Genomic DNA, 27,867 nt, shown 5'->3' on the forward strand with positions numbered 1-27,867 from the left:
TTCCTGATCTAGTAATATAACCACTACACTATCACACCCTTGCTGTAAATAGGCACTCCCTGAGGTCAGATTAGAGGTTATGAACATCCTGAAGTCAACTAAAGTGTGATCTTATTTCTCTGTAAATTAATATCTACTTAGAAGCGATGTCTGAAGTGTAACAGACATATGCTAGACTCAAGATTTCTATATATTTATAGATACATTAACACATTCATATTTAATTTACTCTGATCATTAATTTTATGAAGTCATTCACTATATATTCAATGTTGGTGCCTTTATTGATACAGCAGAAACAGGAATGCATTAACACATTTGCTACTAATATCAACCCAATTTTCTTCCCTCCGCCCCCCCCCCCACCAAAAAAAAGAGTTCTTCCATCTTTTATATTTCTTCAATATAAAACAGTTCAACCTCAGTGAAACATGATCTGGACTGTGCCTTGTCATCCTTTGTGCCAGACTACTACAACCCATATTTATACACAGAGATGAGTGGCACGATTTAACTTGTTAGAGAAAGTAAATTTGAATTACTTCAACTAACTTCCCATGGGATGTCTTACCTTAGTCCCAGTTGAAAATTAAGGCATGGATTGGTATCTTTGTGGTAATTGGATGCAACTGGTGCTTTGTAACTACAAAAATACCTTTACAGCCACAAGTTTGTAGTATGTTTCCAGAAAAATAAGGCTGATAGGGAGACCATTCCCCAGATAGGTATAACTCTGCGAGGGGAAAAATCCTTCTAATCTCAAGAGCTAACCGTAAGAGGAAATCTCCATACTAATCGAAACTGCCATCACTCTGTGTCACCAGCATATATCACAACATTCAATTTACATTAATTGCAAATGCACAGCTGTATCATCCAAAATAGGCCAGAAGAAATGATTCTGAATTGTCGCTTAAAGTAAAGATTGCCACCTCCTGACTTCAGAGTTGACCTTGGCTATCAAGCAGGTTCATATTAAAACAGCATAAACATCTGAGCCAAGCCTTCTGTCCTTTTGTACAGGAATGGAAACCTCATTGTGTGTGTCAAGCTGATAATTTAAACCTACCCGCCCAACACATTAACTGAGTCTAGTAAGTACAAATTCTAAAAGCTTGTATCCTGTTCTGATCATCCTGATTTGAACTGAATGATCTCTGTAGGGTCTGTAAATGTAAATGGGACATATGCTTCCCCAGTCAAGCCTGAAGAAGTTCTTAGCCAAGTACTTAAAAGGAGTAACATCTCTACACTTGAGACTTGTTAACATATGGAACAGACTGCCACCTAGACCAATGAGTGCTGACTCACTCGAAGCAATCACAAAGCAAATGGGCACATTTGATAGCTTTGATGCCCAAGGCAGAAGGGAGATGAACACAGTCTGTGCAAGGAAAAAGTGAATGACTTAAGAGTAACATAATTAGCCAAATGGTACTGAACTGGTTCAGAAATAGGAGGGATCAAACAGGGGGCAAATGCAAGGCAGTCTAAGGCGAGTTTGGAGTGCATGCGTGTAAATGTACGTAGCGGGGTAAATAAGGTTGGTGAGCTGCTGGCACAGGTCGCCACATGGGACTATGATATAGTGGCAATAACAGTGAACTTTTTCAAAGAAGGGGAGGATTGTGTATTTAATATTCATGGCTACAATTTATTCAGGAAAGATAGGGAAGAAAAGAAAGGAGGGGGTGGCAGTATTGATCAAATAAACTATTATAGAATCATAGAATCATAGAACGTTACGGCGCAGAAGGAGGCCATTCAGCCCATTGTGTCTGTGCCAGCCGAAAAAGAGCTATCCAGCCTAATCCCACTATCCAGCTCTTTGTCTGTAGCCTTGTCGGTTGCGACACTTCAAGTGCACATCAAAGTAATTTTTCAATGTGTTGAGGGTTTCTGGCTCTACCACCCTTTCAGGCAGTGCGTTCCAGACCCCCACCACCCTCTGGGTGAAAAAAATTCTCCTTAACTCCCTTCTAATCCTTCTACTAATTACTATAAATCTATGCCCCTTGGTTATTGACCCCTCTGCTAAGGGAAATAGGTCCTCCCTATCCACTCTATCTAGGATGCTCATAATTTTACACACCTCAATTAAATCACCCCTCAGCCTCCTCTGTTCCAATGAAAACAGCCCCAGCCGATCAAATCTTTCCTCATAGCTAAAATTCTCCAGTCCTGGCAACATCCTCGTAAATCTCCTCTGTATCCTCTCTAGTGCAACCGCATCTTTCCTGTAATGTGGTGACCAGAACTGTACAAAGTACACAAGCTGTGGCCGAATTAGTGTTTTATACAGTTCTAGCATAACCTCCCTGCTCTTATATTCTGTGCCTCAGCTAATAAAGGAAGGTATCCCATATGCCTTCTTAACCAGCTTATCTACCTGTCCTGCTACCTTCAGGGATCTGCACTCCAAGGTCCCTTTGTTCCTCTACACCTCTCAGTATCCTCCCATTTATTGTGTATTCCCTTGCCTTGGTTGCCCTCTCCAAATGCATTACCTCACAATTCTCCGGATTGAATTCCATTTGTCACTTTTCTGCTCACCTGACCAGGCCATTGATATAGCACTGGAAAGGAATGGTGTAGCTGAGGGATCAAAGACAGAATGTATTTGGTTAGAATTAAGGAATTATTTGGTTAGAATATTGTGCTACTGGGTGTATACTTTATGCCACCAAATAGTGGGAAGGATTTAGGGGAACAATTTTGCAGGGAAATTACAGAAAGATGCAAGAACTATAGTGTCGTAATAATGGGAGACTTCAATTATACCAATATAGACTACGATAGTAAAAGTGTAAAGGGCAAAGAGGGGAAGGAATTCCTGAAATGAGGAAGGAAGCAGTGCTAGATCTAGTTCAGGGGAATGAATTGAAGCAAGTGGAGCATGTTTCAGTGGTGGAGTATTTAGGGAACAGTCATCATAATCCCCTTGACAGTCAATGGAATTACCATCGCCAAATCCCCCACCATCAACATCCAAGGGGTCAACATTGACCAGAAACTTAACTGGACCAGCAACATGAATATTGTGGCTACAAGAGCGGGTCAGAGGCTGGGTCTTCTGCGGCGCGTGACTCACGTCTTGACTCCCCAAAGCCTTTCCACCATCTACAAGGCACAAGTAAGGGGTGTGATGGAATACTCTCCACTTGCCTGGATGGGTGGAACTCCAACAACACTCAAGAAGCTCGACATCATCCAGGACAAAGCAGCAAGCTTGATTGACACCCCATCCACCACCTTAAACATTCACTCCCTCCACCGCTGGCGCATCATGGATTAGTGTGTACCATCTGAAAGATGCATTGCAGCAACCCGCGATCTCTACCACCTAGAAGGACAAGGGCAGCAGGTGCATGGGAACACCACCATCTGCACGTTCCCCTCCAAGTCATACACCATCCTGACTTGGAAAAATATCACCTTTCCTTCATCGTCGCTGGGTCAAAATCCTGGAACTCTCTACCTAACAGCACTGTGGGAGTACCTTCACCACACGGACTGCAGCGGTTCAAGAAGGCAGCTCACCACCACCTTCTCAAGGCCAGTTAGGGATGGGCAATAAATGCTGGCCTTGCCAGTGACGCCCATATTCCATGAATGAATAAAAATATGTTTAGAATAGTTATGGAAAATGTCAAGGAACAATCAAATGTGAAAACTGGAGGAGGGCTAATTTCAGTGAGTTAAAAAGGGATCTTGCCCAGATGGAATGGAATCAGAAATTGTTAGGCAAAACAGTAATTGAACAATGGGAGGCCTTCAAGGAGGAGATGGTTCGGGTACAGAGTAGACACATTCCCACGAGGGGGAAAGAAAGGGCTTCCAAAGCTAGAGTTCCCTGGATGACTAAAGATGTAGAGATTAAAATGAAACAGAAAAAGAAGGCTTATGACGAATGAAAGGTTCATAATACAGTAGGAAACCAAGCTAAATACAGAAAGTACAGAGGAGATCTAAAAAAGGGAATAAGAGGGGCAAAGAGAGAGATTAGCGGCTAACATAAAAGGGAACCCAGAAGTCTTTTGTAAGCATATAAATAGTAAAATGGTAGTCGTAGAAAGGGCAGGGCTGATTTGGGACAAAAAAGGAGATCTTCTTGTGGAGGCAGAGGGTATGGCTGAGGTACTAAATGAATACTTCGCATCGGTCTTCATTAGAAAAGAGGATGCTGCCAATGTAGCAGTAAAGGAGGAGGTAGTAGTGATATTGGATAGGATAAAAATAGATAAAGAGGAGGTACTTAAAAGGTTGGCAGTAGTCAAAGTAGAAAAGTCACCCGGTCCAGATGGGATGCATCCTAGGTTACTGAGGGAAGTAAGGGTTGAAATTGTGGAGGCTCTGGGTACAATTGTCCTTAGATATGGGAGTGGTGCCAGAGGACTGGAGGATTGTAAATGTTACACCCCTGTTCAAAAAAGGGGTGGGGTATAAACCCGATAATTACAGGCCAGTCAACCTAACGTCGGTGATGAGGAAACTTTTAAAGACAATAATCCAAGATGAAATAAATTGGCACTTAGAAAAGTAAGGGCTAATAAATGAAAGTCAGCATGAATTTGTTAAAGGAAAATCATGTTTGACTAAGTTGATTTAAGTTCTTTGATGAAGTAATGGAGATGGCTGATGAGGGTGGTGTGGTTTATGTTGTGTATATGGACTTTCAAAAGGCTTTTGATAAAGTACCACGTAATAGACTTGGAAGCAAAATTAAAGCCCATGGGATTAAAGGGACAGTGGCAGCGTGGATACAAAATTAGTTAAGGGACAGAAAGCAGAGAATAGTGGTGAATGTTTTTTTTTCAGACTGGAGGAAAGTATACAGTGGTATTCCCCAGGGGTCGGTATTAGGACCACTGCTCTTTTTGATATATATTAATGACCTGGACTTGGGTATAGAGGGTATAATGTCAAAGTTTGTAGATGTCACAAAACTTGGAAATGTAGCAAACAATATGAAGGATAGTAACAGACTTCAGGAGGACATTGATAGACTGGTGAAATGAGCAGACACATGGCAGATGAAATTTAACACATGGAAGTGTGAAGTGATACATTTTGGTAGGAAGAATGAGGAGAGGCAAAATAAACTAAATAGTACAATTTTAAAGGGGGTGCAGGAACAGAGAGACCTTAGGGTCTTTTGTACATAAATCTTTGAAGATGGCAGAACAAATTTAGAAGATTGTTAAAAAAGCATATGGGATCCTGGGCTTTATTAATAGCGGCATGGGGTACAAAAGCAAGGAAGTTATGCTAAACCTTGATATAACACTGGTTAAGCCTCAGTTGGAGTTTTATGTTCAATTCTGGGCACCACACTTTATGAAGGATGTCAAGGCCTTAGAGAGGGTGCAAAAAAGATTTACTAGAATAGTACCAGGGATGAGGGATTGCAATTAAGTGGAGAGACTGGAGAAGCTGGGATTATTCTCCTTAGAGCAGAGAAGGTTAAGAGGATATTTGATAGAGGTGTTCAAAATCATGAATGGTTTTGATAGAGTAAATAAGGAGAAACTGTTTCCAGTGGCAGAAGGGCTGGTAGAGGACACAGATTTAAGGTGATTGGCAACATGAGGAAACATTTTTTCATGCAGTTGTTATGATCTGGAATGCACTGCCTAAAAGGTGGAAGCAGATTCAATAATAACTTTCAAAGAGCAATTGAATAAATACTTGAAGAGAAAAAATTACAGGGCTATGGGGAAAGAGCAGGGGAGTGGAACTAATTGGATAGCTCTTTCAACGAACCGGCACAGGCATGATGGGCTCAATGGCCTCCTTCTGTGTTGTATAATTCTAGGATCATACTATGATACTACGATCTCCTTTTCTCATTACTGCTCTCTTATTATTATGAAGTTTCAAAGCCATCAAATTTAATAATAGCAAACAAACATGTTCTGGCGCTAAATTTTGTAACACTTAGTCCATCCCTGGCATGATTGTGATATATTCCATCAGCATCTTTTTATATATGTTGAGAAACCTATGGTAAGGGTATAGATATAATGCAGGACACCATCAAGAGTCCATAGAGGAAGAGGGAAGATGAGGCAAATCAAAAAAGCAGTGATAAGGTTTTGCTAGCTTGAGTCTTTAAAGCTCGTAGAATGAAAGACTGAGTGAGTCAAGAAGTCCCACAATTTTGAGATCTTGACAAAGAACGAATCAAAGGATGAGAAGGTGCAATGAGTCTAGATTTCAGCACAATCCTAATGAACTAAACAATCCTACGGAGCCCTGGTCAATAATTAGGGCATGATATAGAAGATTGAAAGCACAGCACCTTACTCAAAATTAATTTCCTATCATGTATCTAATAAGTAGCTGCTAACATTTTCAGCCTCCTGTAACAAACCTAGCGTTTAATTGTTAGACTATTTGTCAATTGAATGTTTTATATTGATTTTTTTAAACTTTATTTTCATGTAGTCAGTTTGCAGTGCATTGGTGCTCCAGCATTTAATTTATCAATGTCCGGCAATTGGTATCTTTATGATTATAACTGCCAGCCTCTGCCAGGATTCTGTGCAACCGTATTGCTTCTGTAGGCATTAGGGTTTCATTAAAGATTACTCTTTAAAAAAATTGTTCATGCCGGGGAATGGAACACTTTCCATTACAGGCACTCGCTGTCAGCAACAAGGATTCCCGAATAGGTTAGATGCAGAGTGAAGTCGTCTCTGTTCTGCCTCAATAGTTTACCTCAGCCTCAATCTCAGAAGAGCATCCACTACTGTACTAGCATGACATTTTCCATTTCCTACAATAGCTATCTCATGGGCTTTCAGTAGACATTGCCAAATTAGTCAATTTGTGTCAAATTAGGATCAACGTTGTTCTGTGGGCCTATTCCCATTAGGAGCTGGATTGAGACTGCCCAAATTCATTTCATGGCCAGCATTCAGCAGATTCATCCTGTCAATCTAGGCTGGTTTTGAACTTAGGTCTCAGAGAGGAAAAGTCAGTGTCTAACCCACTGAACCAACCAGTCACAAGAGAAAGTAACATAGAGAAAATATAAAAGCTAGTAATTCAAATTAAAACTGAAATTGTTGGAAAATGCACAAAGGTCAATCAACATCTGTGCGAAAAAGATAGGTGAACATTTTGGGTGTGATTCTTCATCAGAATCCATTGTTTCTTCCTTATGAGGCTCTTTGTTAGCATGTGTTCACCATATGGATCATTTACCTGTGTATTATTACAACACTCTCTGATATGCAATGGCCTCAGATGCAACAGTCTCAGAAACAGTACTCATTGATCTGACTTACTCATTGATTGAGATCAAATAAAACACAATCTTCACTACTAACCTTCTATGCTCAGAATGGTAGGATGGGTCAAGTATAATTTAATAGGTAGCCCTTGAAGTCATTTACTTTTCTGTCATTAATTCCACAGTATTTCTGAGAAAATACTGACCAAAGTATAATGGAGTAAGTGGTCTTCATATAATTTTGTTATCTCTCATACTCCTCACTAGGACTTACTTAGTGAGGCTAACAGTGCCAATGGTTAGAAAACACCTGCAAAGTGCCCATCTTATCATAGAATCCTAGAATGGTTACAGCATGGAAGGAGGTCATTTGGCCCATCGAGTCCGTGCCGGTTCTCTGCAAGAGCAATCCAGCTAGTCCCACATATACCCCCAGATCTCTCTGTTCCTGCATATAGTACATTGTTATATCAATTTGTATTTCTGTGAACCATTCATGTTCCCTATCTCGTGCAATGTACAATCAGCCTATGTGGATCACTGATGAGAGGTCTCATGTACTGAAAACAAAAGGGAACTATTAACCTAAGTTGCTAAAGTGTTCTCAATAAGCAAGACAAATAAATGGACTAAAACAAACCAGAAGCTAGTATGAGCATCAAGCATGAAAGTCAAAGCCAGTTAAGCTGTAGATAAAACACCGTCAGGACGTTCCGAAACATCAGTTAAGTGTCAAAACTAAACTAAACATACCAAAAGCTGATAGTCTAAAACTACTTCAGCAAAAATATTTTTTTTCAAACCTGAGAAATGGCTGAGCTGAAAAGTGTTAGGAATTGCTGGTGTATTGCATCAGGACTAGCAGAGATGATGGAAATTACACAAATGAGCACTTTGATTTACTGCATGGGTGATAAGGCAAAGGGTATTCTTGCATCATTCAACCTGCCAATGATGAAAGCAGAAAGCATGACATAGTGATGGGAAAGCTCAGTAGACATTTCACTATCAAGAAAATATGATTTATGAAATGGCTAAATTAAAGCAGCAGGTGCCATTGCTCCATGCAGGTGATCCATTGCGAGCAATGCAAACCACAGCGTCCATCAATGCAATTAAGCCAACAGACAAGTAGTACAAGAAGGATTGTTATAAGTCTGACAAGTGTAACAGATGTGGAAACCCACCACACAGCAGGAAGAACTGCCCAGCTATAAATGCCAAATGTCACAAGTGTGGGAAAAATGGGCATTTCCGAGTTATGTGTTATTCAACCAAAGGATATAGTGCACCAAAAGAAAATTATGCATGATCTAAAAAATGACTATAATCAAAAGGATGTATCCCCAAATGAACTGTATATTTATTCTCTGTCAGAGCAGGAGCAATGGACGATGGTGACCATTGGGTTGAAGAGATCGTGGTCGGTAACATTAAAGTCAACATTGAACTCAAATTGAGTGCAGGAGCTAATGTCATAACATGGAAGTACAACAAAATGTGTCTCAAGGACCAGTTTTAGAGGCATCGCTTATTAAGATGTTATCTTTCACCAAACACAGATTAAGGCCAGAGGGACCAAAAACTCTTGACTATCACCCATTAGGCAAATGTATGTGTTTTGAAATTTCAAGTGGTGATCTGTGAGATGAAAGTGATTCTTGGTAAGAATTCTGGGGGGGAGGGGTTGGAGGGTTGGTGGGGGGGGGGGGGGTGAGGGACTAGGCCTCTTAACAAGATATGCCAAGGTAGACCAAAATACCAACTCGTCACTTATAAACGTACTCAGGGTACAATGATGTGACTGATGACTTCACTAGCATGTCAGGTGACTATAAAATGCAATTGATTCAAGAAGTAGTTCCAGTAGAGTCATAGAATCATAGAACGGTTACACCACAGAAGGCCATTCGGCTCGTCGAGCACGTGCCGGCTTTTTGCAAGAGCAATCCAGCTAGTCCCACTCCCCCGCCCTTTCCTTGTAGCCCTGCAATTTTTTTCCCTTCAAGTACTTATCTAATTCCCTTTTGAAAGCCACGATTGAATCTGCCTCCATCACACTTTCAGGCTGTGCATTCCAGATCATAACCACTCTCAGCGTAAAAAAGTTTTTCCTCATGTCGCTTTTCGTTCTTTTGCCAATCATCTTAAATCTGTGTCCTTTGGTTCTCAACCCTTCCGCCAATGGGAACAGTTTCTCTCTGTTTACTCTGTCTAGACCCCACATGATGTTGAACACCTCCATCAAATCTCCTCTCAACCTTCTCTGCTCTAAGGAGAACAACCCCAGCTTCTCCAGTCTATCCACGTAACTGAAGTCCCTCATCCCTGGAACCATTCTAGTAAATCTTTTCTGCACCATCTCTAAGGCCTTCACATCCTTCTTAAAGTGCAGTGCCCAGAATTGGACACAATACTCTAGTTGTGGCTGAACCAGTGTTTTATAAAGGTTCATTATAACCTCCTTGCTTTTATACTCTATTTAAAAAGCCCAGGATCCCGTATGCTTTTTTAACTGCTGTCTCAACCTGTCCTGTCACCTTCAAAGATTTGTGCACATATACCGCCAGGTCTCTCTGTTTTTGCACCCCCTTTAGAATTGTACCCTTTAGTTTATATTGCCTTTCCTTGTTCTTCCTACCAAAATGTATCACTTCGCACTTCTCTGCATTAAACTTCATCTGCCACATGTCTGCCTTTTCCACCAACCTGTCTATGTCCTCTTGAAGTCTATCACTACCCTTCTCACTGTTGACTACACTTCCAAGTTCATCTGCAAATTTGGAAATTGTGTCCTGTACACCTAAGTCCAAGTCATTAATATATATCAAGGAAAGCAGTGGTCCTATTAATGACCCATGGGGAACACCACTGTATACCTTCCTCCAGTCCAAAAAACAACCATTCGCCACTCTATCTGTTTCGTGTCACTTAGCCAATTTCGGATCTATGCTGCCACTGCTCTTTTTATTCCATGGGCTTCAACTTTTCTGATAAGCCTGTTATGTGGCACTTTATCAAACACTTTTTGCAAGTCCATACACACCATATCAACCACATTGCCCTCATCTACTCTCTCTGTTACCTCATCAAAAAACTCAATCAAGTTAGTTAAACACGATTTGCCTTTAACAAATCCGTGCTGGCTTTCCCTAATTAATCCACATTGTCCAAGTTTTTTTTTTATTCGTTCATGGGATGTGGGCGTCGCTGGTGAGGCCAGCATTTATTGCTCATCCCTAATTGCCCTTGAGAAGGTGGTGGTGAGCCGCCTTCTTGAACCGCTGCAGTCCGTGTGGTGAAGGTTCTCCCACAGTGCTGTTAGGAAGGGAGTGCCAGGATTTTGACCCAGCGATGACGAAGGAACGGCGATATATTTCCAAGTCGGGATGGTGTGTGACTTGGAGGGAAACGTGCAGGTAGTGTTGTTCCCACGTGCCTGCTACCCTTATCCTTCTAGGTGGTAGAGGTCGTGGGTTTGGGAGGTGCTGTCGAAGAAGCCTTGGCGAGTTGCTGCAGTGCATCCTGTGGATGGTACACACTGCAGCCACGGTGCACTGGTGGTGAAGGGAGTGAATGTTAAGAGTGGCCAATCAAGAGGGCTGCTTTGTCCTGGATGGTGTCAAGCTTCTTGAATGTAGTTGGAGCTGCACTCATCCAGACAAGTGGAGAATATTCCATCACACTCCTCACTTGTGCCTTGTAGATGGTGGAAAGGCTTTGGGGAGTCAGGAGGTGAGTCACTTGCCGCAGAATGCCCAGCCTCTGACCTGCTCTTGTTCCAGTTAAGTTTCTGGTCAATGGTGACCCCCAGGATGTTGATGGTGGGGGATTCGGCGATGGTAATGCCGTTGAATGTCAAGGGGAGGTGGTTAGACTCTCTCTTGTTGGAGATGGTCATTGCCTGGCACTTGTCTGGTGCAAATGTTACTTGCCACTTATCAGCCCAAGCCTGGATGTTATCCAGGTCTTGTGCATGCGAGCATGGACTGCTTCGTTATCTGAGGGGTTGCGAATGGAACTGAACACTGTGCAATCATCAGCGATCATCCCCACTTCTGACTTTATGATGGAGGGAAGGTCATTGATGAAGCAGCTGAAGATGGTTGGGCCTAGAACACTGCCCTGAGGAACTCCTGCAGCAATGTCCTGGGGCTGAAATGATTGGCCTCCAACAACCACTAGTAGTCTAAGTACCTAGGAGAGCACCCCCAGCTTTACATGTTAAAGTATAGAAAGAACTGGAACTTATGAAGAGACCGAGCATAATCAAAAAGCTAATACGGCCAAGACCATGGGTGAGCTCTATAGCAGTGACCATAAAGATTTGTTTATGCAGCAATCCGAAAGACTTAAAGCATTAATCATTAAAGAACACTGCTCGTTGAAGATTTTACACATAAACTTGTTGAGCTGTGACACGTCACCATTCTTGTCGTCAAATCAAGACATTACGAAGTGTCTTGATAAGGAAAGAATAGCGAACTACATTTAATATACTACGCTGTTTGGACAAAAGAAATTCACACACAAATGCCATTTGGCATCTCATCAGTGCAGGAAATATTTCAGTGGAAAGTTAATAAAGTACTATATGGACTTGAGGAAGTCAAGGTTCATAGCTGTACAATACCTGTACATGTAGAGTTGCTCTAAAGTCAGTCACGACTTGACGACTGTGGACTTCCCTGATTTCAGGGGAAGGTGAAAATTAAATTACTGCTTTTTATGGCAGCCGGCAATAAGTGGCACAGTTGGCAAGATAGTTATCTCTGCTGGCTAGGTGGGCTTCCCTTGCCCCGCAGCTCCATGTGCGGCCTCCCTGAAACTCAGTGCTCGGTTGCGGAGGCTGACTCCCTAGAGGAGGACCACTCTGCTGATCTAGGGTATATGATGTAGCTACTCCCCGCTATGCCAAACGTTCAAGACCATTTGTGCGGTGGTGTTCTCTGCCACCAGAGGCACGTCACGAGATTATTTACTAATGTGTTATTCTACCCCAACTAATTGTGAATAGAAACTGACATCCCCACTCTAAACAGAGGTCACCTTTCTCTCTCTCGATAAGTTGTTGTTCTCTTCAAAACAATGTAAGACTGAGTTCAGTAGCACATTGGACTCTTTAATTTCTCTCTCACTTTTCATTTACCACCATAATAGTCTTTGGCTCTGTTTACCTGATTAAAAAAGACAGTTGGGATAATTAAGTATTTTCAGACCACTAAAGTAAAATCTGCACATATGCTCATGAAATCAAGTTTTTTCTCACTTCAGTTAGCTGGTTTCTTCCCTTCAGCCCGTAGGTGTCAGTCTTGGCTCAGTGGTGGCACTCTCACCTTTGCATTAGAAGGTCATGGATTCACGTCCCACTCCAGAAAATTGAGCACATAATCTAGGCCGACACTCCACTGCAGTACTGAGGGAGTGCTGCACTGGTGGAGGGGTTGTCTTTCAGATGAGATGCTAAACCGAGGCCCCATCTGCCTGGACATAGAAGATTCCCCGGCACTATTTGAAGAAAAGCAGGGGAATTGTCCTGGCCAAAAATTATTATAGAAACATAGAAAATAGGAGCAGGAGTAGGCCATTCGGCCCTTCGAGCCTGCTCTGCCATTCAATAAGATCATGGCTGATCCTCTACCTCAATACCATATTCCCGCGCTCTCCCAATACCACTTGATGCCTTTTGTGTCTAGAAATCTATCTATCTCCTTCTTAAATATATTCAGTGACTTGGCCTCCACAGCCTTCTGTGGTAGAGAATTCCACAGATTCACCACCCTCTGAGTGAAGAAATTTCTCCTCATCTCAATCCTAAATGTCCTACCCCGTATCCTGAGACTGTGACCCCATGTTCTAGACCTCCCAGCCAGGGGAAATATCCTCCCTGCATCCAGTCTGTCTAGTCCTGTCAGAATTTTATATGTTTCAATGAGATCCCCTCTCATTCTTCTAAACTCTAGTGAATACAGGCCCAGTCGACACAATCTCTCCTCATACGACAGTCCTACCATCCCAGGAATCAGTCTGGTGAACCTTCGTTGCACTCCCTCTATGGCAAGTATATCCTTTCTTAGGTGAGGAGACCAAAACTGCACACAATACTCCAGGTGTGGTCTCACCAAGGCCCTGTATAACTGCAGTAAGACATCCTTGTTCCTGTACTCAAATCCTCTTGCAATGAAGACCAACATACCATTACCATTTGCCTTCCTAACTGCTTGCTGCATCTGCATGTTTGCTTTCAGTGACTGGTGTACAAGGACACCCAGATCCCTTTGTACATCAACATTTCCCAATCTATCAATCAACACCTCTAAAACTGAGAGTTTGATCCTTTATCTCATTATTGTTTGTGGGAGTTTGCTGTGCACAATTTGGCTGCTGAATATCCCTATATGACAACAGTGACTGCACTTCAAAAGTATACCATTGGCTGTGAAGTGCTTTGGGATGTCCTGAGGCCTTGAAAAGTGCTATCTAAATGCAAGTTCTTTCTTTACCTGTTGCTTCCTCAACCACTAGGGGGAAACTAAAGGAAGACACACTTCAATCCCAAATTTAACGCAATTGAGACTTTTCTAGATTAATTAAGTGCCCCACATTTGACCAGTGCGGTTCAGGATCAGTGGTACCACAGTGCAGCATGCTCTGAAGGCAGAAAGAGCAATTGTGCTGTGCTCCTGCTGGCTCTGGAAAGTGGAATATTCTCTTTCCTTTAAATAAATAAAACAGCAGGTGCCTACTGTGTAGGTACTTCAATATACTGTGTCAAGGGGTTGGAGGCTTTGGGTTTGAGCTCATGATTTCCCATTGAATAGGATGACTTTGCACATCCGTGTGCACACATTCGGGATTGGCCAGTATTGTGTGGCGTTCTTTCCCTGGCCACCATTTGTAATATTTCAGCCCATTTGAGACTGACAGTGTTCCCTGTATTATTTCTTCCCAGTAAAATCAGCTAGATATCCTGGAGTTTGGCTCAAATTTCCTATGGGGAGGGGATTGGGAGTGGGGGCAGGGACAATCTGGCAGAACTTCTCTTCAGCAGAAGGAATGTATAATAACCAACATATTGGTAACGTTCTGAGGGGTTGTCACATCCTGTCTAGCTGCCGTGTAGATCATCAACTTGATTTGCTTAAATAGATAACCAGAGAAAACAGGCTAAAGGCTGTACAGTTAGTGCTAAAGTACATGGAGTAAAACAAATATGAGCTCTGAATCATAGAATCGTACAGCACAGAAGGAGGCCGTTAGCCCATCGTGCCTGTGATGGCACTTTGAAAGAGCTATCCAATTAGTCCCACTCCCTGCTGTTTCTCCCCTCAGCCCTGCAATTCTTTTCCTTTTCAAGTATATATCCAATTCCCTTTTGAAAGCTACTATTGAATCTGCTTCCATCACTCTTTCAGGCTGTACACTCCAAATCTTAAAAACTCGCTGCGTAAAAAAAAATTCCCCTCATCTACCCTCTGGTTCTTTTGTCAATTATCTTAAATCTGTGTCCTCTGGTTACCGACCCACCTGCCAGTGGAAACAGTTTCTCCCTTTCTACTCTATCAAAACCCCCACTGTAGTATTTTTCATGTATTTGTTTGTATAAATGGTGCACCACACATAAAACATTACAAAATGGATTGGGAACATCCTATGATAAAGCAATTATAATTAGTCTGAGGAATAAAGGAGCTTATTGGACCAAATGGCCTTTTCTCATTCCCTGCTTTTATGTAAACACAAATAAATAAGTATTTTGCAGGAGAGGAGAGGCCTATCTTCACACATGAAGCAAGTTAAAAACTTAACAGACAGGCCTATGTCCATATATAATGTATCACCTGCCAGCCAATCTTTAGATAAAAGTCTGGACATAGCACTTGTCTGTCATACTGCAGGCATTACACCTTTGAGTCAAAAGTATAAAAAAAGCCTATCCCTTCCTGCTATTTTTTTTCTTCCTCTGTGATCTTGATAACCTTGTCTTTCCCTGAGAATAGGAGCCAGAGATTTTCTAAGCAGCTGCCAATCTATGGAAACTTTCCTCAATAACTAGCCTCTGGTTGACCTCAGAGTGTACCAATTTAGACCATGTCCCATATGGAGTATCTGAGCAGTGACATTGAGAAGACAGACCAAGAACACCACAGCTTCATCTTAGGAGGTAAACATCACATTGTTTGTATCCATATTAAAGACTGGGACCACACTGCCCTGAACTCCCAGCTGAAGGAGGATGTCAAGGCTACAAAAAAGAAAAGAAAGGACACAAGAGAGGATGAAATAAATAATGAAAAATGAAAACTGACAGTCCACCTATTTCATACTGTTCCTTACACTGAGAGACTATAGAATGTGACTCTGTGACTACAAATGCTAAGGGTTCCTAAAGGAAATGCAATTTCTCTTTTTTATTACTCTACAATTGGAGCAGAAGTACATGCTATGGAAGCCTTAGTGGGAATTACAGCTTTGGGATCTTTCTACCTTGTAAAAATGCAGACAGCATCTAACCCTGAGGAATTATTACTGTGAAAGTTAATTATTGTAGGTTCTAGATGGAATTTATAGAGCTATTTAACAAGAGGTTAGTGGGAAACAAAACACATGTTTGAATTAACCTCTAAGCTACTGGGGTTGAGATTCCCCCGAATGCTTAGCAGGTTTATTCAGTGTGTAGCTGAGGCATGCAGACAAGGAAGGTCCCAGGTTCAATCCCTTGATCAGCAATGAGTTAGCTGATTTCAGCTGTGGAAGTGGTAGGTGTGCAACTATTGTCCCTAATGCTCCTGGGTTAGGGATGGGAAAGTCAGTCAAGGTTTCCATTCAGAATCATTATCCAGAAGTCCCTGCTTGATGTGTTGGGCTTAGTTGTGATGTCCCCCACTGTCATGTAGTCTCTCAACACTCAAGACTCAGACTAAAAACAATGGATACTTGGACAAGGTGCCAGAGGGTTCCCTTCACCTGTGAAACCACATCCAGGAAGACACTGAGGGGAGGGAAAAATTAGTAGTTAAAAATAGATGAGAAGAAAAAGCTGATGAAAGTAACTTTCATCCCATCAGCCTGGATTTTAACCAATATGAAAGGCCAGTGTCAAATCCACTACATCACCCATATTAATAAATGCGCAAGAAAAAAATGTTACTTTCTAGCAACAGCTTAAATATTGGTTTCACTTTTTTGAAACCAATCGCTTATAATCCATTGTAAAACATTTATAAAAAACAATACTCCGTATAAATTCTTTAATCTTGATGTGAATTTATATATTGCTTAATTGATTTTTTTCTCTGTGCTATACTGTTTACTCCCTTGTATGATTGCAATATATTGCACTGAACAAATTTCAAAGAGTACAACTACATTTAATGGACCATGAATCTTAAGCACTGACTGAAGTCTGTTCAAACAGGTTGGTTCTGCAACTCGGCTGTTCTATGCTCAAGCTTTCCATATAAACCTTGAACAAGTCTTCACAGTATAATATGAGTCATCTGTAAGCCTGGTATACATGTATATAAAGAAAATCTCCAAATGCATTAAAAATACATTGAATTGCTGATTTATCATTCTACTTATTTATCTTGAAAGCTATTCAATGCAAAAGATAATGGAATTTCTTTTTATTATTCTATAAGGTGGTGAGTAAATAAGAAGAAAGGAAGAACTTGCATTTATACAACACCTTTCACAACCTCAGAACATCCCAAAATGCTTTACAACCATTGAAGGACTTTTGAAGTGTACTCACTGTTATAACGTAAGAAACGCAGCAGCCAATATGCATACAGCAAGGTCCCACAAACAGCAATGTGATCATTTTAGATTTTTTGGTGATGTTGAGCGATAAAGATCGGCCAGAACACCAGGGAGAACTCCCCTGCTCCTCTTTGAATAGTGCCATGAGGGCACACCGGGCCTCGGTTTAACGTCCCATCCAAAAGATAGCACCTCCGACAGTGCAGCACTCCCTCAGTACTTCACTTAAGTGTCTTCCTGGATTATGTGCTCAAGTCGCTGAAGCAGGTCTTGAACCCACCACTATGCCAAGGCTGACCAAGTGTTTGTATACTAGAGTCCTGAAACATAACTTCAATTCCAACTGTTCCTTAGTTTGAAATTTTAGATGGAAGTTTCCTAGTGGCTCCATTGGTAAGCGCACTGTCTAGCGTTGTGATTGAGGCATATAGGTGCCCTATATCCAGGAATAGCCTGCCAACACTCATTGTTTAAACTCATACATGAGAATGAATACATAGGTAAGCAGCCAGAGAGGGAATAAACCTTGTGTAAGCGTAAACCAGGCATTCAGGAGATGAGGGAAGAAAATTGGAAGTGGAGAAACATTTAAAAATTCTTTAGGTAATGCAGCTCAATATTGTTGAGAACAGCACAGAAACATAGAAACATAGAAAATAGGAGCAGGAGTAGGCCATTCAGCCCTTTCGAGCCTGCTCTGCCATTCAATATGATCATGGCTGATTCTCTATCTTAATACCAATATTTCCACTCTCTCACCATACCCCTTGATGCCTTTTGTGTCTAAAAATCCATCTAGCTCCTTCTTAAATATATTCAGTGACTTGGCCTCCACAGCCTTCTGTGGTAGAGAATTCCACAGGTTCACCACCCTCTGAGTAAAGAAATTTCTCCTCATCTCAGTCCTAAATGTCCTACCCCGTATCCTGAGACTGTGACTCCTCGTTCTGGACCCCCCAGCCAGGGGAAACATCCTCCCTGCATCCAGTCTGTCTAGCCCCGTCAGAATTTTATACGTTTCAATGAGATCCCCTCTCATTCTTCTAAACTCGAGTGAATACAGGTCGAGTCGACCCAATCTCTCCTTATACGGCAGTCCTGCCATCCCAGGACTCAGTTTGGTGAACCTTCGCTGCACTCCCTCTATGGCAAGTATATCCTTTCTTAGGTAAGGAGACCAAAACTGCACACAATACTCCAGGTGTGGTCTCACCAAGGCCCTATATATGGCAACAGTTGTTTTGAAGGAAGCCCTGTGGGCAAGATTAGGATGGACTTGATAGGTAATAGAGTAAAATAAGATACCAGAGCAGTTAATGTACAATATTACACTATGGAGGATAAGACCCTGGTTCGGATGGATTGCATCTGCGAATATTAAAAGAAGCTAGTAAGGAGATAGCAGAGGCACAATTACATATATGTAAAAATTCACTAAAATAGTGCCAGAAGACTGGTGGACAGCTAACGTTATTCCTACATTTAAAAAGGGAGATAGAACAAGTTCAGGGAACTATAGGCCAATTAGCTTAACATTGATGGTGGGAAAGATAATAGAATCTTTACTCAAAGATGTAATAGAAAGGCATCTAGAGAAAAAAAAATAATAAAGAATAGTCAGCACGGATTTCAGAAGGGAAAGTCATGCTTGACCAACCTTATTGAATTGTTTGAAGAAGTAACAGAAAGAGCAGACACGGGTAATGTAGTGGATGTATTATTTTTGGATTTTCAAAAGACCGTCGATAAGTTAATGCATTGTAGACTAATGGCTAAGCTCAGAGCATGTGTAGTCAGGGGACAGGTAGCAGAATGGATAGCAAGTTGGTTACAAAACAGATAACAGTGAGTAGGGATTAAGGGTAGCCACTCAGGCTGGAAAAAGGTGGGAAGTGCTGGGACCACTATTGTTCGCAATTTACATTAACGATTTGGATTCGGGATTCGGAAGTACAATTTCAAAATTTGCAGACAACACCAAAATTGGGGGGGTGTAGTAAATATGAAGGAAGAATGTGTCAAAATGCAAGAGGACATTAATAAACTTGCAGAATAGAAGTGTAATTGGCAAATGAATTTCAATATGGATAACTGTGAGGTGGTGCATTTTGGTAGGCATATAAGGAGGCCACATACTGCTTGAATGATAAGAGCCTAAACAGAATAGAGGAGCGAAGGGACATAGGGGTACAGATACACAAATCACTAAAAGTAGTGATGCAAGGTAATAAAGTCATAAAAAAGGCAAATCAAGCACTAAGGTTTATTTCTAGAGAGATAGAATTGAAAAGCAAAGAAGTTATATTAAACTTGTAGAGAACCTTGGTTAGACCACACTTGGAGTATTGTGCACAGTTCTGGTCTCCATATTATAGAAAGGATATCGAGGCATTGGAGAGGGTGCAAAAAAGATTCACAAGGATGATATCAGAACTGAGAGGGCATCTGTATCAGGAAAGGCTGAACAGACTGGAACTCTTTTCTCTCGAAAAGGGAAGGCTGAGGGGTGTCCTGATAGAAGTCTTTAAGATAATTAAAGGTTTTGATAGGGTAAACGTAAAGAAAATGTTTCCACTTGTGGGTGAGTCCAAAACTAGAGGTCATAAATACAAAATACTCACTAATAAATGCAATAGGGAATTCAGGAGAAACTTCTTTACCCAGAGAGTGGTAAGAATGTGGAACACGCTACCACAAGGAGTAGTTGAGGCAACCAGCATAGATGCATTTAGGGGAAAGCTAGATAAGCACAGGAGAGAGAAAGGAATAGAAGGGTATCTTGATAGAGTTAGATGAAGTAGGGAAGGGGGAGGCTCGTGTGGAGCATAAACGGCAGCATAGGCCAGTTGGGCCAAATGATCTGTTTCTGTGCTGTAGTTTCGAAGTAACTCGGTTCCATACAAGATGAGAATAGGAGAAAATAAATTGCGCAACAATAAAAATTAGTGACAGCAAACTAACTAGTGGAAACAAGCCTATTTTAATAATAAGTGACTAGACTTAAAGGTATAGAATAGTGATAAGTGTTGTTTAATACAGAGAGGAGTGAGTTCCATCAATTGACAGCAGAAACAGCAAAGTTCCATTCTGCATTTGTAGAGTAAACTGCAACCAAATACTTACTTGATGCTTTATTTAGGTCCATAATTCCAACCTTGAGGGTCAATCCTAGGAATGCTGTACGATATTGCACCATAGTGCAATGTGGGTTCGTGCGTGTGAAAGAGGAAAAATACTACAGACTATACCAGATATGATTTCTCTCATTGGTCATTCACCAGTACCTCTTTCATGTTCCCCTTTCTAACCCATGGATGCTGAGCCCATACTGCCACCTTAGCAGCAATCAACCAATTCATTATGGACTGGGCATTGAACCTAGGACCTTCCTTTAGCGGTAATTCAACTGTTTTTATTTAGAGATGGAGAACAGGAATGCTGCACTTTTGTGGTGGCAACATTACACACAAGTGTCAAAATAATGCAGATTACATCACTGAGACATGCATTTGGGAAGCAAGGAATGGTCTGTCTCCCAGCTTCCACGGTAAGGAAACAGGTGATGAGATCATCTGGTGACCAATTTTCCTCAATCTCCTTTTGTCTCTAGCTATATGCCCCTTTCTACAATCTCTATCTTTTCCATTGCCTTCCAAAACATTGCATGCCAGTTACCAATGCAGCTGTTGGTAACTTGTATAGTGACAATCTTTTGATGGGTCTTTATGTATGTATTATCAAGTATGAATAAAGGTTTGCTAAACAGTATTTCGTGAAGAATGTTGCTGTAGCCATAGAGTGTTTCTTCGGTCTTGGTCGATGTTGGTACTCTGTCTTTTGCCTGAGAAGCTATTTCAGCAAATCTTTACAAACTCTGTTGCATCATCTCCCTCTTAATCACAGAGATTATTTCTTCTTGACTCATTCTCCTGGTTACTCATGTTGTCCAAAACCTCTTTCTGATGAGTCCAGGGAGTGCAATTTGCAGTCTTGAATGCATCGATCCTTTCTCTCTTTCTATTTTTCTCTCATTTTCCCTTCTTGCTATTTCACCTGATATTTTGCCCTGAGTTACATTTAAGGATAGATTATTCAGAGAAGTACAAGGATCACTAATGCCCCTATCAATCTCTTTCTGTTATTCTTAAATCCAGTAATCTCCTGTAACAGTCTCTCATACTCCTGTTCATTTCATCAGACCTGCTATTTGCAGGGGTCAGTTCTACTGGGGATTCAATTTCTACTTATTGTTTTTCCTAGCTTGCTGTTACTAACAGCTTAGAATTCTGCTCATGAAGGTAATTATTGTAACAATATAAGATAAAGTTTTTGGAGTTTATGTGCATCGTCTAACTCATAATAAAGCCAAAGTGGATAATTCCCAGTAATTATTTCTGTGTGATATATGTCAGATCTCAATGAATAAGTAACCTTATTTTGAGAATGATGTCCTTATCAAGATGAGGGCTGTTGGTGCTGGGAAACACATAGCTAGATCCAGACTAAAGCATTGTTATGATTCAGGTTCACTCCAAGTACACTTTCTTCATGCTCAATGCAAAAAAAGTACACTCCCATCAGCAAGCCATCACTCCGTTAACTTAAATGTGACTTTGCACGTAAAGTATAGTTTGAACAATGAACCCTTTTATTGTTACCTGACAGTATATAGAAATTCTACTGCCCCATACGTCAAACACAGATAACATCAGATACACCAGATACTTTTTGCAACGAGCTAAACTTATTCGCGAATAGAATTATTTACAGCAACAAATAATAAAAGTGAGATATTGAAATCTTTCCAAAAACAGCAGTCTGAAGGGTTAAGTAGACAAATTGGCCAAATGAAATCTTTGGCAACTTCACACAGAACTTGGGATGATAGTCAAAATAAATAGCAGACTTATTCCTCAATGAACCAAAAGAATACACTCTATGAAGGAATTATATAGGCATGTGCCCACAGAGTCATGTTCTGTCCCCATGCCTCACGACCAGACAAAAACTGAACTGTTGACAGATGACACGTGCTGAATTTTTATATCCATAAAACTCTGAAAACCAGCTACTGTGTTGAAGAACAGTGGGACAGAACTAATCCCCTTGAAGAATGTCAACAATTTCTACAACCTATAAACACAAAGACGTGATAATGTTGATTCTTGGCATTGGCCGTGCATTGTTTTTGTTTGGGCCATTTCCTATGTCCCACTAACATCGGGTTCAAAGCACCCTCAGTTCAACTGACCCTCTTCGGATCAGTACAAGAGAAGTCTCCTTGAATTGACTGTTGTGATCATTTCTAGTGTCACATTCACTCTTGATGAGTTTTGTAACTAAAAGCATTAATAGCATTTTGCCCCTTCAAAGCAAACAAGAGAAGTCTCCTTGAATTGACTGTTGTGATCATTTCTAGTGTCACATTCACTCTTGATGAGTTTTGTAACTAAAAGCATTAATAGCATTTTGCCCCTTCAAAGCAATACTACCGATTTCTTGAACCTGAATTTCACCCGCCCTGATGGACGCAGACAGAGTGGTAATGGGATAAAAATAGCGGTGCAGTACTTACTGGCACTCATGGGTAAGTAGCTGGGTCTTAGAATCTGTCCTGTTGGGAATCATTGGTTTCTCCAAACTGCTGTGTCTGTGTGGGAGAAGCTGTTGAAGCTTTTTTCTGGACTTGAGGAGCGTCATCTCAGGTCATTAAACTTCTTTCTGCACTGCACCCATGTCCTGGAAGTGGGGGTGCGGGGTGGGGAGGCTGACTGCATTTACATGTTTGGAAATCTCCTTCCAGGTCTGCTGCAGTGTTTGTCTCGGGACTCTTGCTGCACTGGAGGGGAAGAGGATGTTCCTGCGTGCCGTCGCTTGCTCAAGAACAACTTCCTTGGCAGTGTCTGAAAAAATTGGCACCCTTCTCTGTGCCATACCCAGTCCTCAGTTTCTGCTCCAGCTCAGTTGTCAGAAAATAGAACGTCCTTGCTCCATGAGGTTGCATCTTGATTTAAGAAGTGCAGCCTCTCTTCATTTGGACACTCGGACAGCCTGAAGTCCTCATTGGTGAGCTGTCCATTAACGGCCACAAACTCGTGGGCAGCTTGGCTATCATTCATTAATGAGGTCTGACCATTGAAATGGTTTGGGCCTCTCACGCTTTTCAGAAGGCGGATGGGCCGATTGCATCGCCTGAATTGAAAATCTGCACCCTTATCACTCCTTCAGTCAGCATGCTCCCTTTTACATGAATGTGTACCTCAATTTTGAGTGTAACATTTTAAAAAAACTATTTTAAACTAAACAACAGAGTAAAAATAATAAGAAACCATAGACAAAATAGTCCATATTTTTGTCACACACTGCAATCAATAATATGCTTCATGCCCCAGTATCAGAGCAATACCCTTTACTGTGTTCCATTTTTCCATTTCCCACACCAGACTTCGTGTGGTTTTGATGAGTAAAATTGCCAATTAGTGCTGAATTACGCCCACTAGCAATCGGATTGAAACTATTCAATATAACCTTATTAACCATTCTTTTCTCATGCACAAAAAAAGAGGCAATCAGTTTAAATTATGTGCTTCTTTGTTTATCCTTTGCAATCCCAGTTACACACACACACATACACGCGTACACAGCTATACATATATATAATATATATACACAGACATGTATGTGTGTGTGTAACTGGGGTTATTTATATATATCAAAGCTCACTCAGACAAATCATTGCGATACAAAGAAAAACTATGAATGCTAGAAATCTGAAATAAAAGCAGAAAATGTTGGAAATATGCAGCAGGTCAATCAGCATCTGAAAGACAAAGAAAGATTGATGTTTTGATTGGGATCCTCAATAAAAGCTGATTGACTTCTGTTCAAAGACCACGCCGGAGATCCTAGCTCCTCTCTTTCTTGTGCGTGCTGATTGCTATGTTTTTCTAGCCTTCTTTACTTTTATTTCATACAGGCTATTGCCTCTCTGCTCCTAGTATCAGGGTGGTTAGCTGAGTCCTCAGTAAGATTCATTTCCACTCTTTCCCTATCTTGCCTCAATCTCAGATATGTGCTGTATAATCTAACGCTCCACTCTTTTAGAATGACGTATTCCCCGATCAGTCTGTTTCTGCGATGTCAGTGGATCACAACCTTTCTCCTGAACTGACAATCACAGGTCAGCAGCGGAGAAATCAGTAAACTGAAAATTTTGCTTGAAAGAGAGAACATGCCGTTTAAAGTCACAGCTGAACAAAGGATAAGGAAAACATCCATTACAATGAAGATAATAATTCTAGCGTTTTCGGGCGGGATAGAGTGAAAAAAAGTGGGTTCTATAAAGGGCAGGCGATCTGCTCTGCCAGATTACCACCCAGGTGATGAAGATGAAACTCTACCCCATAGAAAGGAAACAAAAGGGGTGGGGTGGCAGTATTAATATTCCTTTAAGGACCATGCGGTGATGAAGGGTAAAATCTAATTGATCAGGATGAATATATAGTGGTGATCGTAAATAAATATTTTGCATCAGTTTTTACAAATGATGGTGGAAGTGAAACCATTAGGTGTACCAAAATAGGATGTGGAAAAATTGTTAGAGGTAACTGCAGAAAAGAAATTGCCTCTTAAATAATTAGTAGACGTCAAAGTGGTTAAGTCACCAAGTCCTGGTGGTATGTGCCCTAGGCTGTTAAAGGAGAGCATAGGGCACATACTACCTTAGGCTCTCCTTTAACAGCCTAGGGCACATACCACCAGGACTTGGTGACTTAACCACTGTGACGTCTACTAATTATTTAAGAGGCGATAACAGAGGATCTGAACATGATTTGTCAATCCTCCTTAAATAAGCAAATTGTGCTGGGGACTGTGGTTAGCCAATCTAACCTTTCTGTTCAAGAAGGGGGAGAAGAATGATAGGCCTGGTAAATATAGATCAGTTGGTCTAATGTCAGTTGTGGGTAAACTCTTAGGGGGTAATTTGAATCTAACCAGCCTGGTGGGAAATGAATGAGATCGGGTTGGACGCCCATTTTACACCCTGTCTGATTTTATCTTCATTGACTTCAATGGACAGCAAAATCAGGCTGGGTGTAAAACCGGCATTCAATCCAATCCCATTAGCTTCTCGCCGGGCCCGTTAGGTTAAAATTACCTCCTTCGAATCCATAATTCAAGATAAAATTAGTGTGCGTTTAAAGATGCAAGGAATAATCAAAAACACCCAGCGATGAATTGTTACGGGTAAGTTGTGACAAATTCAATAGAGTTTTTTTGAAGGACTGGTTGTATAGATAAAAGGAATGCAGTGGATGAAATGTATATGTTGTTTTAGAAGATGTTTGTTAGGTTTCTCACAGGAGACGTGTTATAAAGAGGAAACTTGTTACAAAAATTCAGACATATGGGGGGTAATTTTAGCCCCCAAGAACGGGTGGGCTGGGGGCAGGCGGCTAGTAAAAATAGTTGAATTCTTCAGCGGGACTGCTCCCGGCTTCAACGCAGGTTTAACACAGGCGTGTTAGGATACATGTGTGCAACAGAAATCCGGAAGTCCTGTTCCCACTTAAAGCCAGCAGGCCGATACTTAAAGGGGCAATGTACCTCATTGCGATAGTTGAGGCACTTAATTTTTTGTGTATTAGAAATATAAAACAAATTTAACCTTACCTGTTCGGGTTTCCCATCTCTTCTGATTCACGTTAGGTGAAAGCAGATGGGAAGGGCTGGATCTCTGAAGTGAGCACTGCTTGCAGGCCAAGAGGAGCAGGAGTGCTTCATCCAGGCCCAACAGGCCTGGCGTATCAGGTCCCCAGTGATCGGCCGACCTCCCCTGCCCCCCCGATGGTAGACCCTCCCCCCCGAGGGTGGACCCCCCCCCCCCCGATGGAGGACCCCCTCCCCCCGATGGCGGACCAACCCCAATGGCAAACCACTTCCCCCCGATGGTGGACCCCCCCCCCCCACAATGGTGGACCCCACCTTGATGGCAGTGCCCCTCCTCCCAATGGTTGACCCATCCCGATGGCAGCCCCCACCCCGGTGGTGGACCCCCCCGATGGCAAACCCCCTTGCCCTGATGGCGGACCCCCACCCCCCATGGCAGAACCCCCCAGTGGTGGACCGCCCCCCCCCCCCACCGATGCAGGACCCCACCTTGATGGCAGACCCCCTCTCCCTGATGGTGGACCCCCCCCACCAGATGGCAGACCCCCCCACTGACAGTGGACAACCTCTGATCTTCTCCAAGGCCCACCCGACGTTGTCCACGTCGTCTCCCCCATGCTAGAGTTTTTCCACAGCCCACGATCTCTCTCGCCCCACCTCCTCTCCGATTTGCGGCTCCTTTCCCTCCTGACAGGCAGCCAGCCTGTCAATCTGGCAGCCTGGCACATCGGAAACCCGGAAGCTCAAATACTTACCTTCAATTGAGTTGCAATCACAGAATGCGACGCACTCACTTGACTTCCAGATTCCCCACGTGAATATTGACGCATGCGCTGGGGTCCCGGCTCTGAGCTAAAATCATGCCCCTGGTACGAGAGGAAATGCAACTGCATGGATAGAAAGTTAGTTGATAGACTGGAAACACAAGGTTAAGGTTAATGGGTGTTGATCAGATTGTATAGAGTTGGAAAAAGTGTTCAACAGGTATTAGTGCTGGGTCCATGCTTTGGACTTGGGTGTAGGGAGCATAATATCAAAATTTGCAGATGACACAAAGGTGTGGGATTTGACAAACAGTGTGGAGGACTGTAAAAGATGTTAGGTGAACATAGGCAAGTTCGTGGAATGAGCAGACAGGTAGAAGATGCAATTTAACATGATTATTCAAAGGAAAAAACAAGGCACATAGGAACACAGGAACAGGAGTAGGCCAATTAGCCCCTCGAGCCTGTTCCTTCATTCAATGAGATCACGGCTGATCTGTGACCTAACTCCATATACCTGCCTTATCCCCATATCCCTTAATACTTCAGGTTAACAAAAATCTATCAATCTCAGATTTAAAATGAACAATTGAGTTAGCATCAACTGCCGTTTGCAGACGAGAGTTCCAAACTTCTACCATCCGTTGCGTGTAGAAATGTCCCTGACTTCACTCCTGAAAGTCCTGGCTCTAATTTCTAGGCAATGTCCCCTAGTCATAGACACCCCAACCAGCAGAAACAGCTTCTCTCTATCTACACTATCAGTTCCCCTTAATATCTTGAAAACTTTGATCAAATCACTCCTTAATCTTCTAAATTTGTTTTTTATTCGTTCATGGGATGTGGGCGTCGCTGGCGAGGCCGGCATTTATTGCCCATCCCTAATTGCCCTTGAGAAGGTGGTGGTGAGCCACCTTCTTGAACCGTTGCAGTCCGTGTGGTGAAGATTCTCCCACAGTGCTGTTAGGAAGGGAGTTTCAGGATTTTGACCCAGCGACGATGAAGGAACGGCGATATATTTCCAAGTCGGGATGGCATTTGACTTGGAGGGGAATGTGCAGGTGGTGTTGTTCCCATGTACCTGCTGCACTTGTCCTTCTAGGTGGTAGAGGTCGCGGGTTTGGGAGGTGCTGTCGAAGAAGCCTTGGCGAATTGCTGCAGTGCATCCTGTGGATGGTACACACTGCAGCCACTGTGCGCCGATGGTGAAGGGAGTGAATGTTTAGGGTGTTAGATGGGATGCCAATCAAGCGGGCTGCTTTGTCCTGGATGGTGTCAAGCTTCTTGAGTGTTGTTGGAGCTGCACTCATCCAGGCAAGTGGAGAGTATTCCATCACACTCCTGACTTGTGCCTTGTAGATGGTGGAAAGGCTTTGGGGAGTCAGGAAGTGAGTCACTCGCTGCAGAATACCCAGCCTCTGACCTGCTCTT

The sequence above is a fragment of the Heptranchias perlo genome, chromosome 3 (assembly GCF_035084215.1).
Source record: "Heptranchias perlo isolate sHepPer1 chromosome 3, sHepPer1.hap1, whole genome shotgun sequence".
NCBI classification, from domain to species: domain Eukaryota; kingdom Metazoa; phylum Chordata; class Chondrichthyes; order Hexanchiformes; family Hexanchidae; genus Heptranchias; species Heptranchias perlo.